A 14375-nucleotide genomic window follows, 5' to 3' on the forward strand; every position below is an offset into this window, starting at 1 on the left:
AAGCAGGGCATCATCTTTTCCCTTGAACCATGTGAGGACATTTTACAACCTCTGCCAATATGCCTCGATTCAAATTAAAATTCAAGTGGTTTTGCCAGCCCCTCCTCCAAGTGAGAAGTACGTGCCTCATCTTAAAGGCATAGGAAAGGCATTGGAGAGGACTGGTTCAGTCTTCTCATTTTGAACATGAGAAAGTGGGGCACAGATCAGACAAGGACTGGCTATAGGTCACATCTGGGGAGTCAAAGCTTAAAGTCAGAGCTCTGCCCTCGATTCAAGGCTCTTCCTCAGTGCCTGTGTCGTAACCAGTGGCCCTTGCTCGGGTGCCTGGGAAAAGGACATACCAAACAATGCAGAGAAACCTGCAACTGAAGGCAGCCCTCCGGGGGTACACACTGCTGCTGGAGGCGAAAGGAAAGCAAGGGGCCTCGCAATCGGAGTGTGAGAGAGGACAAACCAGCACTGGAACTGACTAGCCAGCTCTGTGTTAGCATGGTGCTATTGCCTTGCAGCTATTTTCTTTTTTAATCATCTCAACAACTCTGGTTGATTAAACCCATTTCATGGATGAGAACACGGAGGCTCAGAGACAGTAAGTAACTAAGGTGGCCTCATTAGAAGTTGGCTGTGCTGGCTGGGTGTGGTGGCTCACACCTGTAATCCCAGAACTTTGGGAGGCCAAGGCAGGAGGATCACCTAAGGTCAGGATTTTGAGACCAGCCTGGCCAACATAGTGAAACCCTGTCTCTACTAAAAATACAAACATTAGCCAGGTGTGGTGGTGGGCACCTGTAATCCCAACTACTTGGGAGGCTGAGGCAGGAGAATCACTTGAACCCAGGAGGCAGAGGTTGCAGTGAGCGAAGATTGTGCCACTGCCCGCCAGCCTGGCAACCGAGCAAGACTCTGTTTCAAAAAAAAGAAAGTTGGCGGTGCCATTTGACCCCAGGTTGGTCCCCAGATCCTGGGCCTTCCACTCGGACACATACTCAAGGCCACCCTCAGGCCACACAGAGTCCTGCCACTCCCACATGGATGTTGAAGAATCTCGAAGTTAGGTAGAAGTATATTTTATTTTGACACTTCCAAGGAAAGCCCTATGTAAACAATGAGTTTGGGGATGGATGTGAGGACTTTTTTTGTGTGTATGTGGGATATTTAATCCCTTTAGCAGAATATAATGTTCTCCAGCCACTTGGCAGTAGCTACTTTTTTGTTTGTTTGTTTGAGACAGAGTCTTGCTTTGTCACTCAGGCTGGAGTGCAATAGTGCAATCTTGGCTCACTGCATCATCCGCCTCCTGGGTTCAAGCAATTCTCCTGTCTCAGCCTCCCAAGTAGTTGGGATTACAGGCACCTGCCATCATGCCTCGCCAATTTTTGCATTTTTATAGAGATGGGTTTTCACCATGTTGCCCAGGCTGGTCTTGACCTCCTGAACTCAGGTGATCCACCTGCCTCGGCCTCCCAAAATGTTGGGATTACAGGCATGAGCCACTACACCCAGCCAGAAGTAGCTATTTTTATAGAACTATTCTGTTATTAGGTATTACTTCTAGCTCACTGGCCTGCATCTTCCAGAAAAGAAAACTTTGCATTTAATGTTTAAAATGAAATAAATGCTTATCTTTATAAGGTTGATATGGTTTGCATTTGTGTCCCCACCAAATCCATGTTAAGATGTAATCCCCAGGGCTGGCCGTGCAGCCTGGTGGAAGGTGTTTGGATCATGGGGCTGGATCCCTCATCAGTGTCTTAGCGCCATCCCCTTGGTGATAACTGGATGTGTTCTCTGAAACCTGGTTGTTTAAAAGCATGTGGCACTTCCCCTCCATCTTGCTCCCACTTGCTCCATGTGACTTGCCTGCTCCCCCTTTGCCTTCTGTCATGATTGTAAGCTCCCTGAGGCTTCCTCAGAAGCAGATGCCAGTGTCATGCGTCCTGTACAGCCTGCAAAACCATGAGCCAATTAAACCTCTTTTCTTTGTAAATTACCCAGCCTCAGATTTTTTTTTTTTTTTTTATAGCAATGCAGGAAGGGCCTAATGCAAAGATGTACTGTTTTGTTTTGTTTTCAAGCTAAGGTATATTGTTTATGCCTTATTACAGATTTGAGGGATATCAGAAACTGGGGGATGCTGTAAGCCCAGCAAGGGGAGGAATATTCTATGGCTTCAAGCCTGGGCTCTCCTGCATATGGGGTTTCACAATGGGAATGGTGCTTAATGTATTCAACTAATACCTTATTTGTAGACATCTGTATCATTTTCAGCTTTTAAAATATGATCAGCTGCATTGTAGCCAATATCCCCAGGTAAGTCTTAGCTGATGTACAACTTTATTTCCTTATAATAAAATACTAGAAGTTACTGGTCAGATTTAAGATGTTCAATACAAATTGCTCTCTAGAAAATTTGCTCCAGTTTACCTTCAGACAACCGTTATGAAAGGCTTATTTTTCCAAACCCTCATGGACATGGCTTGGAAACCATGAGGAATACCTTCATAAAGTGGGAATACCCACACTGACATACTTCATTATATAAAAATCAAAACTTCTGTGTGTTGCAAAACACCAGAAAAAACACATGAAAAGACAGAAGAAATTATTGAGAAAAATCATATCCATGGTTTCCAAATCTCATGTGTCCCCACCAAATCTCATGTTGAATTCTAATCCCTAATGTTGGAGATAGGGCCGGCTGGGAAGTAATTGGATCACAGGGGCAGATTTCCCATGAATGGTTTAGCAACATCCCCTTGGTACTGTCCGCATGATTGTGAGTGAGTTATCATGAAATCTGGTCATTTAAAAGTGTGGCACCTGCCCCCTCACTCTTGCTCCTGCTCCCACCGCGTGAGACGTCTCACTCCCCCATCGCCTTCCACCACGACTGTAAGCTTCCTGAGGCCTTCCCAGAAGCTGAGCAGATGCCAGCCTCATGCTTCCTGTACAGCCTGTGGAACTGTGAGCCAATTAAACCTCTTTTCTTTAGAAATTCCCCAGTCTCAGATATTTCTTTATAGCAATGTGAGAATGGACTGATACACTCACTAACACTGAGTTTGCTTTTTCTTTTTTATTATTACTAGATAAATATTATTTTATATATTCATTGCCCGTTTGTATTTCTTCTTTTCTGATTGCCGGTGTACTTCCTTGACTCATTTTTTTCTATTACTGTGTTTGTTTTTTTCCCATTTGTTGATGAGTACCTTCATATAGTGGGAATACTCACACTGATATACTTAATTATATAAAAATCAAAACTTCTGTGTGTTACGAAACACCAGAAAAACAAATGAAAAGACAGAAGAAATTATTGAGAAAAACACATTTACGATGAATAGAACAATTTTTCTTTATACCTTCTGTACAGTACTGAGCATCACGCTTAGAAAGTCCTTCATAGCCGGGCGCGGTGGCTCACGCCTGTAATCCCAGCACTTTGGGAGGCCGAGGCGGGCGGATCACAAGGTCAGGAGATCGAGACCACGGTGAAACCCCGTTTCTACTAAAAATACAAAAAATTAGCCGGGCGCGGTGGCGGGCGCCTGTAGTCCCAGCTACTCAGGAGGCTGAGGCAGGAGAATGGCGTGAACCCGGGAGGCGGAGCTTGCAGTGAGCCGAGATTGCGCCACTGCACTCCAGCCTGGGCGACAGAGCGAGACTCTGTCTCAAAAAAAAAAAAAAAAGAAAGTCCTTCATAATCCCCAAGATCATGGAAATACTCATTTCTTTTTTTGTTATTTCTTAGTTTGTTAGTATGTTTATAGTTTTATTTGTTAACATCTTTACAACCACTGGAATTAGTTTCTGGCATGAAGTTTAAAGCAGTAATAACTTTAACTTGATTTTTTCCCAGGCAGTTAATGAATTATTCAAACTTATTGAATAATTCTTTGCTCAATGGGGTGTTAACGCCACCTTTATCACATGCTAAAAAGTATGTTCTTATAAAAATTCAGATTTGTTTCTGGACTTCCTATTCTGTTCCATGATCTGTGATCTTTTTTAAATTCTAAAACTGTCCCTATTCCAACAAGGGCTCCCAAATTCTCAGAAATAGAGTTTGCATTGCTTTGGTGATCTGTGTTCATATTCCTTTTTTTTTTTTTTTTTTTTTTTTGAGACGGAGTCTCACGCTGTTGCCCAGGCTGGAGTGCAGTGGCACGATCTCGGCTCACTGCAAGCTCCGCCTCCTGGGTTCACGCCATTCTCCTGCCTCAGCCTCCTGAGTAGCTAGGACTACAGGCGCCCGCCACCGCGCCCGGCTAATTTTTTGTATTTTTAGTAGAGACGGGGTTTCACTGTGGTCTCGATCTCCTGACCTTGTGATCCGCCCGCCTTGGCCTCCCAAAGTGCTGGGATTACAGGCTTGAGCCACCGCGCCCGGCCCATATTCTTATCTCTTATGTTAGACTCTGAGTTCCCTGAGGGACGGGAAGTCTCAGTCCTCTTTGTACCCTGAGAGCCAAGTGTGGTGTAATGAAGGGAGGGCAAAACAGCACATGGGGAAATGAGGAAGCCCCAGGATTAGGGTTGCCAGATTGAGCAAATAAAATAGGCAGTTAACCTACAATATCAGATAAACCACAAATAGTTTTTGTATGTGTATGTTCTTTGCAATATTTGGGATATACTTCTCCTAAAAGTTATCCAGACATCTCCACTGAAACACTCATCCTCCTCAGACCTCGAACCTCCACCTACCTTGAGATCCAAGCTGGAAAACCAGGAATGCATCTTTTACATGCCAAGTGCCGCAAGTGACACAGGCTCAAGTTAGAAGGCACCCAACAGGCTGAGCATGAGAGTGGCAAATATGACCTTCCACGCTTGCAGAGGCAGCGTCCCAGGCCAAGAATGAACTGACTCGCTGCTGTTCCTCCAAAAGCCCCCTCTCAACCCCCTGCACCCTGCCCCATGTCCCTGGTCCCCAGGGGCCCTGACCTGAGTGGGGCAGGGCAGACACTGTATGATCCTACAGCTGACTGTTCATCGTCGCTAATCTTTCCTTCTCATGTAAAAGAAAAGCAGGGCTCTCCTCTGATGCTACCCAGCATGTGATACCTGCCTGGACACACCCCGTAGGCACTCAAGCCTTGCTGGGGAGTCAGTCATTCTGTTTCTCGTGGCTTTTTGTTGTTGTTGTTGGTTGTTTTTGAGACAGAGTCTCGCTGTCTCACCCAGGCTGGAGTGCAATGGTGAGATCTCGGCTTACCTCTGCCTTCCAGGTTCAAGCAATTCTCCTGCCTCAGCCTCCCAAGTAGCTGTGATTACAGGCACCCACCACCATGCCTGGCTAACTTTTTGCATTTTTAGTAGAGATGGAGTTTCACCATGTTGGCCAGGTTGGTCTCGAACTCCTAACCTCAGGTGATCCACCAGCCTTGGCCTCCCAAAGTGCTGGGATTACAGGCGTGAGCCACCGCACCCAGACCTCTCATGTTTATCCATACACTTCCACAGGGGTTGCAAGCCTACACAGCCTATGCACTTGGTCCAAATGGCCCCTAGTTTGTGTCAGGCACAGTGCTAAGTATTGGGGTTACAATGGTGAACGAAAACCAACCTGGCCCTTAATGTCATGGAGCTTACAGTCTAGTTAGGGAGATGACCATAAATCACATGAGCAAAAATGTTTTCATTGAAAAGGTATAAGGAGATATAGGAGGGTATATTGAGGGTCCTAATCTGATGGAGTGGGCAGTCAACACCCCAAATGAGGAATATTTGAGAAGGCATTCACTGTCAAAGAGAAGTGCTTCTGGCAGAGAGAACAGCATGTGCAAAGGTCCTGAAGTAGGTGGGAGAGTGCCTCAGGGATCTGAGGTGAGTGAGAGAGTGAGAGAGAAAGAGCAAAGCAAGAGGAGGCTGCAGAGGCAGGCAGGGGCCAGATCCGGCAGGCCACTGGTGAGTCAAGGCCATTGCAGAATTTAGCAAGAGAGTCACTTAGCTCGGGGGAGGGTGGTTAACCTGTGAGGAGAAGCAGGGCTCTTAGCCACAGAGAGAGTGAGGAGAAGGAGCAGAAGCAAGAGAGCTAAAGCTGAGAACTCAAAGGACCAAGGGAGATGCTACAGGGCCGGCTCACAGAGGTGGGGCAGAAGGCAGTCACTTGTTGCCCAGCTTTCTCTCATTTCAGTCTCAAAAGGATCCCACCTGCTAGGGGGAACTTTCCCCACTTTGCAGGGTAACCAAATCAGATCCTTTCCTAAAATCACAGAGCTGGGACGTGAATGCAGGTCTGTGTAACTATAAAGCTCACACTCTCCTCTCTCCCAAAAGCCCCACTTCTGCCTCCTGATCCCTGGGCTGATGAGTTTACATTGAGGCCTATAGCCAAAAAGAGGGCTCAGAGATTCCCCAGCACGGGAGGAAAGTGGCTGGGTGGGAGGGCTAATTCTCAATTCTTGTAGTTCTCCCAGAGCCTGGAGCCTGGGGGAATACAGGGAAAGCAAGGCAGACACACATGGAGACAGCAAAGGGCAGTGTTTCTCAACTTTAGCTACATGTTGCCATCATCAGGTGAGCTCTGAAAACTCTCGGTGCCCAGGCTGTCCCCCAACCAATTAGCTCAGAATCCCTAGGGTGGGGCTTGGGCTCTAGAGCCTGTGGGGAGCTGGGTGTGTGTTCAGGCCAATTGCTTCTCTCTGTGCCTCAATGTTCCAGGTACCGTTAGAGGGACTGAGATCCTGGGGATTCCTGGAGCCTGGCTGCATGGCCTGGCCAACTGATGCCCTTGTGTTCTCCATGGCAGGCCAGCAAGGCTGAGGAGAATGCCTCCGACAGCTTCATGCACCCCACGGACCCCACTGCTGGAGCGGCAAATGGATACCACCCAGAACCTGGTGGACTCCTACATGGCCATTGTCAACAAGAACTTACTGGACCTCATGGTTGGTTTCATGCCTGAGACCCCCATGCACATTATGATCAACAACATGCATGCACTGCCTCATGGGGGAAAGGGTCTCCTGTGGCACTGGGGATGCAGGTGGCCATGTTGGCCTGGGGGAAACGCCGACCAGCCCTATGAGACCAGGTCCAGGAAGGGAGGCACCGTCCAGACCAGAGCTGTCCCATAGAAATATAACATGGGACTGAGCACAGTGGCCCATGCCTGTAATCCCAGCACTTTGGAAGGCTAAGGCGGGAGGATCACTTGAGCCCAAGAGTTTGAGACCACCCCAGGCAACGTAGTGAGACCTGCTATCTACACAAAATTTTTAAAAATAGCTGGGCTTGGTGCCTGTAGTCCTAGTGACTCGACAGGCTGACATTGGAGGATCGCTTTGAGCCCAGGAGGTTGAGGCTGCAGTGAGCGGTGATCTCACCCATTGTACTCCAGCCTGGCGACAGAGTGAGATCCTATCTCCAAAAACAATTTAGGAAAAGCTGAGTAGACAGATGTCCTGGTGGCATCATAGGTCCTAGGTCCCCTCCCAGATCTGTGACCTTGGACAGGTGACTTTTCCTCTGGACCTCAGTGTCCTCATCTGAATGAAAAAAGGCGGTGGGGAGGCAGATCTTCGAGTCTAAGCAGTGTAGAAGCCGCATCTGAAAAGCCATACTCAGGGCTCCAAGTCCAGCACACAGTCCCAGCAGGGCCCGATGGGGCGGCCAAGGTGGCACAGGCCATTGGGTCCCAACCTCCTTCCCTTTTTGCCCACTCCCGGACCAAGGAGTTCATATTCTCAGAGCTGCTGGCCAACCTGTACTCATGTGGGGACCAGAACGCACTGATGGAGGAGTTGGCAGAGCAGGCATAGCAGCTTGATGAGATGCTGTGCATGCAACACATGCTGAAGGAGGCACTCAGCATCATCAGTGACATCAGCACAAACACCATCAGCATGGTCATGGGGTCCCGTGGATGACTCCTGGCTGCAGGTGCAGAGCGTCCCGGCTGGACGCAGGTACCAGGGCTGAACCCCACAGCCCCACAGCCCACCAGCCTCCATGGCTAAGCCTGGGGTCTCTTGGAACTGACTCCGTGCCCAAGCTGGCAGGCATGGGTGCTTTCTGGAACTATCAGAGAGGGCAGAGAGCTCATGGTTTATGGTGTAGGGGCTGGGAACTCGGAGGGGGTTGTGTGTGTGGCTGGACTCGGAGGCGGCCAGAGACCTACGAACGTCATCCTGGGCACACCTGTCGTGCAGTCTGAGTCATGCTGGCAGGGCAGGGCATCCAGCTCCCAGCCTGGGAGTGCAGAGCAGGGGTGATAGTCAGGGTCCCACCTCCTCTATCTGTCGGCAATCCAGTGGTGATCTAGGATAAAATCTTGAGAGCCCCATACACATGGTCATCCCACAACACACCTCACAGGCCAGGCAGGGACACACAGCCCCCTTCCCTCCCTTCCGGGTACCATCATAGCTGCTAGCATGTGACTGAAGGCAGGGTCCCTGGCTCCCGCTGAAGCACTATCACCAGCCAGCGGGCTCATGCACCTTGGCCTGTTGCTCCTAGGGGTCACCTATGCTATTCAGCCAAGGGGACCACAGTGCCTGCTGGCCCAGCTGAGCTCCGCCCTGTGAGTCCACCTGCCTTCCCTGCCATGGACTCTCCCTCTTCTGCTTTTACCAGCGGGAAGGGCCCAGTCTCACCTATGCAACCTGCAGCCCCCCAACCAGCTGAGGCTCCTCTCTTAGACTTATAAGGCTATGGCCAGTGGCATCCAGCTGCCTGTTCTCCCTGCCTCCCCCAGGGTCCCTTCAGAGGGTCCTGGGCTTTCTGACCCCCAGAGGGGCCTCAGGTGCACCCTTCAGCCATCCTTCCCTTTTAGCTTCACGGCCCCGGTTCAAGCAGTGTTCTTTCTCTTTCAGGCCTGGTGGCTGTTGTGTGGGGTTCCCCAAGATGAGAGGCGGCCCTGGGCCAGTGGGTTGGAAGACAGGGTGACCAGAGAAGAGGGAAGCTGGAGGGGGTTGAGCATTGGTCTGAACTGTGGGTGCACTGCCTGGGTGCAGTGGGAGAGGCCAGCGTGTGTAGAGTGTGGAGGGCCACCACAGCCCCCAGGACCTAGCTGTGAAGCTCCCGCTCCTCCCTCCATCTTCCTCCCCTTTCCCTTCCAGCCCCTCTTTTCCAGGAACCTTGCCACACCCACACCCACGCCCTCCCCTCCCCATCCCTCCCACAGCTGCTGTGGCTTTGCCCCTGCTCTGCGCTTGCCTCACCAGCTGTCTGCTCACTTTTCTCCCGTTTTCTCTCTGCTTGCTCTCCAACTACCAGCCAATCAGATCAGGCAAATCCGTCCCATCCTGAGAGCCTCAGGCCCCACTTCAACCTCTAAACAGATCCCTCCTCTTCTCAGAGACCTCCCTTTCCAAGCCTGCCTGGACGGCTGTTCTGTGACTTGACAGTGGCTCCCCCAGCCCCAAAGCTAGCCCCCTTCATCTGTGACTTAGTCTGTTGTAGTGGAGAGCTGACACATCCAGCTGTGACTGTCGCTGAAAACTTGTGCTCCCTCTGTGGTGTGCCCCTGCCCTGTTCTATAAATATCTATAAATAGGCTGGGCGCGGTGGCTCACGCCTGTAATCCCAGCACTTTGGGAGGCCGAGGCAGGCGGATCACAAGGTCAGGAGTTTGAGACCAGCCTGGCCAATATGGTGAAATCCCGTCTCTACTAAAATTACAAAAATTAGCTGGGTGTGGTGGCAGGTGCCTGTAGTCCAAGCTACTCGGCAGGCTGAGGCAGGAGAATTGCTTGAACCCGGGAGGCAGAGGTTGCAGTGAGCCAAGATCATGCCACTGCGCTCTAGCCTGGGCAACAGAGAGAAACTCCATCTCAAAAAAAAAAAAAAAAAAAAGAGAAAGAAAGAAAAAAAAATACTCATATGTATATATATATTTATAGATTTTATATATATGTATTTATACACACACACACACACACACACACACACACATACACCTACACCTGGTCAACTGCCTCACCTCTAGTGCAGGGAATCAGTCAGTGTGCTGTCCCTGTGGAGTCTTGTGGCCCAACAAAAGAAAGCTGTCCCCTGACATTGCCCCTCCACAGTGCGCCACCTCCAGTGAGCCTTCCTGTCATGCCCGGCCTGTGGACAGCCAGCCCCCGCCATCCCTCCTGCTCCCCACCAAGCATGGGGATGCTGTGCAGGCAGCTGTGTGGTCTGACAGTATCTACCAGTTCTGCTGTCCCTCAGCTGAGAATAAAACCCATTTCTGGATGACAGGGAATGTATCCTCTGCTGGCTGTGTTCTCTGTGGAGCTCTGGGGAAGGGAAAGTTCAAGCCACTTCTAGGGTGCTGTTGGGAGCTGTTAGGAACAGATTTTGGCCCAAAATCTGGCCAAAAACTGGCCCCCAAACTGGCCATAAACAAAATCTCTGCAGCACTGTGACATGTTCGTGATGGCCATGACTCCCATGCTAGAAGGTTGTGGATTTACCGGAATGAGGCCAAGGAGCACCTGGCCCACCTGGGGCAGAAAACCGCTTAAAGGCATTCCTAAACCACAAACAATAAATAGCACAGCCATCTGTGCCTTAAGGACATGCTCCTGCTGCAGATAACTGGGCAAACCCATCCCTTTATTTCGGCCCATCCCTTTGTTTCCCGTAAGGAATACTTTTAATTAATCTATAATCTATAGAAACAATGCTTATGACTGGCTTGCTGTTACTAAAAACATGGGTAAATCTCTGTTCGAGGCTCTCAGCTCTGAAGGCTGAGACCCCTGAGACTCCACACCTCAATATTTGTGTGTGTGTGTCTTTAATTCCTCTAGCGCCGCTGGGTTAGGGTCTCCCCAACCGAGCTGGTCTCGGCAGGGAGTGGTGAAAAGGCCACACCCTTTCCAAGGGACACTTTTCCTGGAAAGCCCCTGGAGCTTAGGTGGCTCTTATACTGGAAAGCCGGCTCTGGCCACTAGAGGGCAGGACCATGAACTCAGCCTGGAGGGAGCCTGTGGGGCAGCTGGCACTCTGGAGGAACAGACAGAACAGGCCACCAGGTGCAGACAGGAGAGGGGGGCAAGGGGACGGAACGGAAGACGCCTGGGCTGGATGGAAGTCAGTGTCCTTGGATGTTGGTACTTGCCTTCCTGGTCACCACTAGATCAAGCTTCTGAGCCTGTTGGCTGTCAGGGCCGGACTGTGACCCATAGGTGTCATGGCAGTCCCCGTGAAATCCCCCAGGTGTCACCAGGCAGCTTACAGGTAACAGGCCTGGAAGGTCCCAACAGCCCAGCTGGACATGCTCAGACACTTTGGGGCTTCTCGTTCAGTGGCACAAACTCCAGGACCCAGTGAGGGAAACAGGAACACACCAAGCCAAGCAGTATGGCTAAATCCATTTATTCCAAAATAAAAAGCAAAATAAACAGGAGTCACATCACCAGGGAGCCATGACCCCATCCCCACCTCCTTCCTCTGTCCTGTGCTATTAGTAAATAAGTTTCCTAGCCACAAATCATTATTAGAACCTCCTCCCCATATACCAGCTCCAACCTCTGCTAGGTACAATACAGGAGATGGCCCTACACCCCAGAATATACAAAACGTTACACAGATACAACATGTACACTGGGGAAGGGGGGCCACCCCGGCAGCCTGTGCCCTCATCTAGTCTACGGTTAGCCCCACTGTCCTGCCTCAGCTGTGCCTCGAATGAGAAGATGGGAGCCTGCCTAAGGGAAAAGTTGTTTCGGTGAGAATAAGGAGGCCATTAGGCCTCTTCCAAACCAACCAACTCCACCAGCCTCTGGCTCTTAAATAACAATCATCGTCATCCGGAAATTTAAGGACTCAGCCCTGGCCAAGGTGGCAAAGGGTCTGTTTGTTTCCCCCATTAAACAGGGGTGTTGTCTTGCTACCCTAATGGTAAAGGGGTGACTGGGAAGGGGTGGTAAGGATGTGGTGGGGGTGGAGACTCCAGCCTCACTTCTCCAGGCTTTGCTGACAGGGGCCTGCTTTTATTTATTTTTATTTTTATTGTTATTGTTTATTTTTTATTTATTGTTTATTTTTTATTTATTGTTATTGTTTATTTTTATTTTTATTGTTTTTTAATCCCATAACTTCTTTTTCATAACCTTTTTTATAACTTTTCATAAGACTTTTTTCTGCTTTTTTTCCACAATTTTTTTGCCACAACTTTTCCACAACATTTTTTAATCCCATAACTTTTTCATCCCATAACATTTTCAATCCCATAACTTTTTGTTAGTTTCTGTTCTTTTAATAAACACACTTGCATAGTTATATTACAATTTTGTAAAAATAAAAACAGATTATCTCATGCCAAGCGTGCCCAGCATTTGCAGTCTCAATTCCTTTAATACTATAGTTTTCAAGACACACAAAATAAAATGTTAAGGCAAAAACAGCCCTTTGCAATAATTTAATAATTTATTACATTACAGTAGCATCACAGCAGCAGTCAATAATACCAATTAACGCAAACGTCTTTCAGTATTTCCATTATACATTCTGTTTACAAGAATTCATAAGTTGGTAAAAGTCATTCTAAGAAAACTTGGCAAATAAAGCTTTGGACTGGAGTTGGCATTTCTTTCTCTACCTCCACCCCCCTGCCCCCAACCCTTTTCTTTCTTTTAAACCATAGTATTCATATTTTAAAATGTTTTAACTAATTTCAAAACACTAAGATAGCAGTTACATTTTTTAATAGTTATATTATTTTAAAATGACTCTAAGATAAAGTTTTAGAGAAACTATGCTATGTGGATAGGGCTGATTTACATTTTCAAATTTTCTAAAAATCAGCTTTGGTTTTAGAACTGGTATTTTTCATTTCTGGAAAACCTATCATGTTTAATCAAATATTTTAAAAATGATTTTCATATATTGCAATCTTTAAATAGGTATTTTGATTCTTCCTACAGAAATTCAAATTTTTTCAGTTGAACTCACATTTTAAACTGCTATGTTTCTGATGAACTCTAACCTTCTAATGTTGCCTTCTAAGCAAATTGAAAGCTGCCTTATACTGAGTGAGGCAGAGAATACTTGATTGAATGAGGTATTGCAAAAGACTGCATGCACTTTGAAGAAAGACTCAAGTTATTGTCATACAATTTTCATTCTCTTTAGCTTTTTCTTAAATATATGACAAAATACCTACACAGAATGGTATTTCCATTAATACAATAAATTTATTTTCCAGACTGACATCCAGCTTAAATATGCCAGTACGTGATTTAATCTATAGGTACCCGAGGAACACATTATTGTTAGATTGGTTACAGATGCTAAATGCTATCTGAGGGTCATTCCCAGTCATTTATATTTATCAGGGTAAAAGTGAAGTGATTTGAACTATAAAAATACCTTTGAAATAATTTACCAATGTATTAGATAAACGAAGTTTCAGAATTATAAAGAAAAAATGTTAGATCAAGTAATGTGGCTAATTAACAGTGATACATACAATTTCTAGCCCAGGGGTTTAAAATGAACGTAAAGTAACTGTCTTTAAACTGAACTCAAAGAATGCAAAAGTGGCAAGTTAAGAAAACAAAAAGCAAGAACAGGACTTTACGTCCATTTTAAACCCTTGGGCTAGAAATTGTACCGCTGTTAATTAGCCACATTATTTGGTCTAACATTTTTTCTTTATGATTCTGAAACTGGGTTTATTTAATACATTGATAAACTTATGCAATTTGGAAGAGTCAGTTGAAGTCACAAGGACCCAATATTTGCACTCTTTCAGTAAATGCAGGCAAATCTGTAATTCCATCTGTAAAATCGTATTATTGCTCTCCTATTAATGTCATATTTATAAAAGAATCATGAGGATGCCAAATGCTAAAAATGGAGATGGTCTAGTAACTAGAAATCTCCACCCCAGGGAGCTCACATACATATCTCCCTACATCCTAATAATGTGATGTATTTTGGAACACAGACATTAGGACTTCATGAAGTTTAACTGTTGATTCTTTCCCAAGCATTATGAAGTCATACATTTAGGCAATGTATAACTGAAATAATTCATTCATAATATATAGGCATATTAACATAAATACTGCACAAAATATATCTCTAAATGAAACTGAAAGGTATAAATATATTTCACTCTTTGTAAAGAACTTTGTGAGGAAATATAACTCTGCTTTTCTTGATAATGCTTAGACATTCACAAACAGTAGACTTCAGTTTGTAAACATTTTAAGTTGCATAAACTTCCCCTTGATTTTCAAATATGGTATAATACTGTCTACTAAAACTCCTTTTTGTTTCAACTAAGTACTCTTGCATGTATTAGTTTATAATAATGTTTGTTATTATTTTTTAAAGTGTTTTCCATTCAAGGAAAAGAAGTAAATTCCTATGTCAGAGTCTTTAACCAATGTGGTTGAAGACTAGGTATTAGCCAGAGA

The 14375-nt window shown here is 46.7% G+C and overlaps 1 protein-coding gene across 2 annotated transcripts in view; it reads right to left on the minus strand.

The window, feature by feature from the left end:
- The window catches only part of LOC126963361 (10 kDa heat shock protein, mitochondrial), a 328484-nt gene that overhangs the window by 135858 nt on the left and 178251 nt on the right, over window positions 1-14375 (minus strand). The window lies entirely within an intron of this gene.

This window comes from Macaca thibetana, chromosome 9 (genome assembly GCF_024542745.1).
Source record: "Macaca thibetana thibetana isolate TM-01 chromosome 9, ASM2454274v1, whole genome shotgun sequence".
NCBI lineage: Eukaryota > Metazoa > Chordata > Mammalia > Primates > Cercopithecidae > Macaca > Macaca thibetana.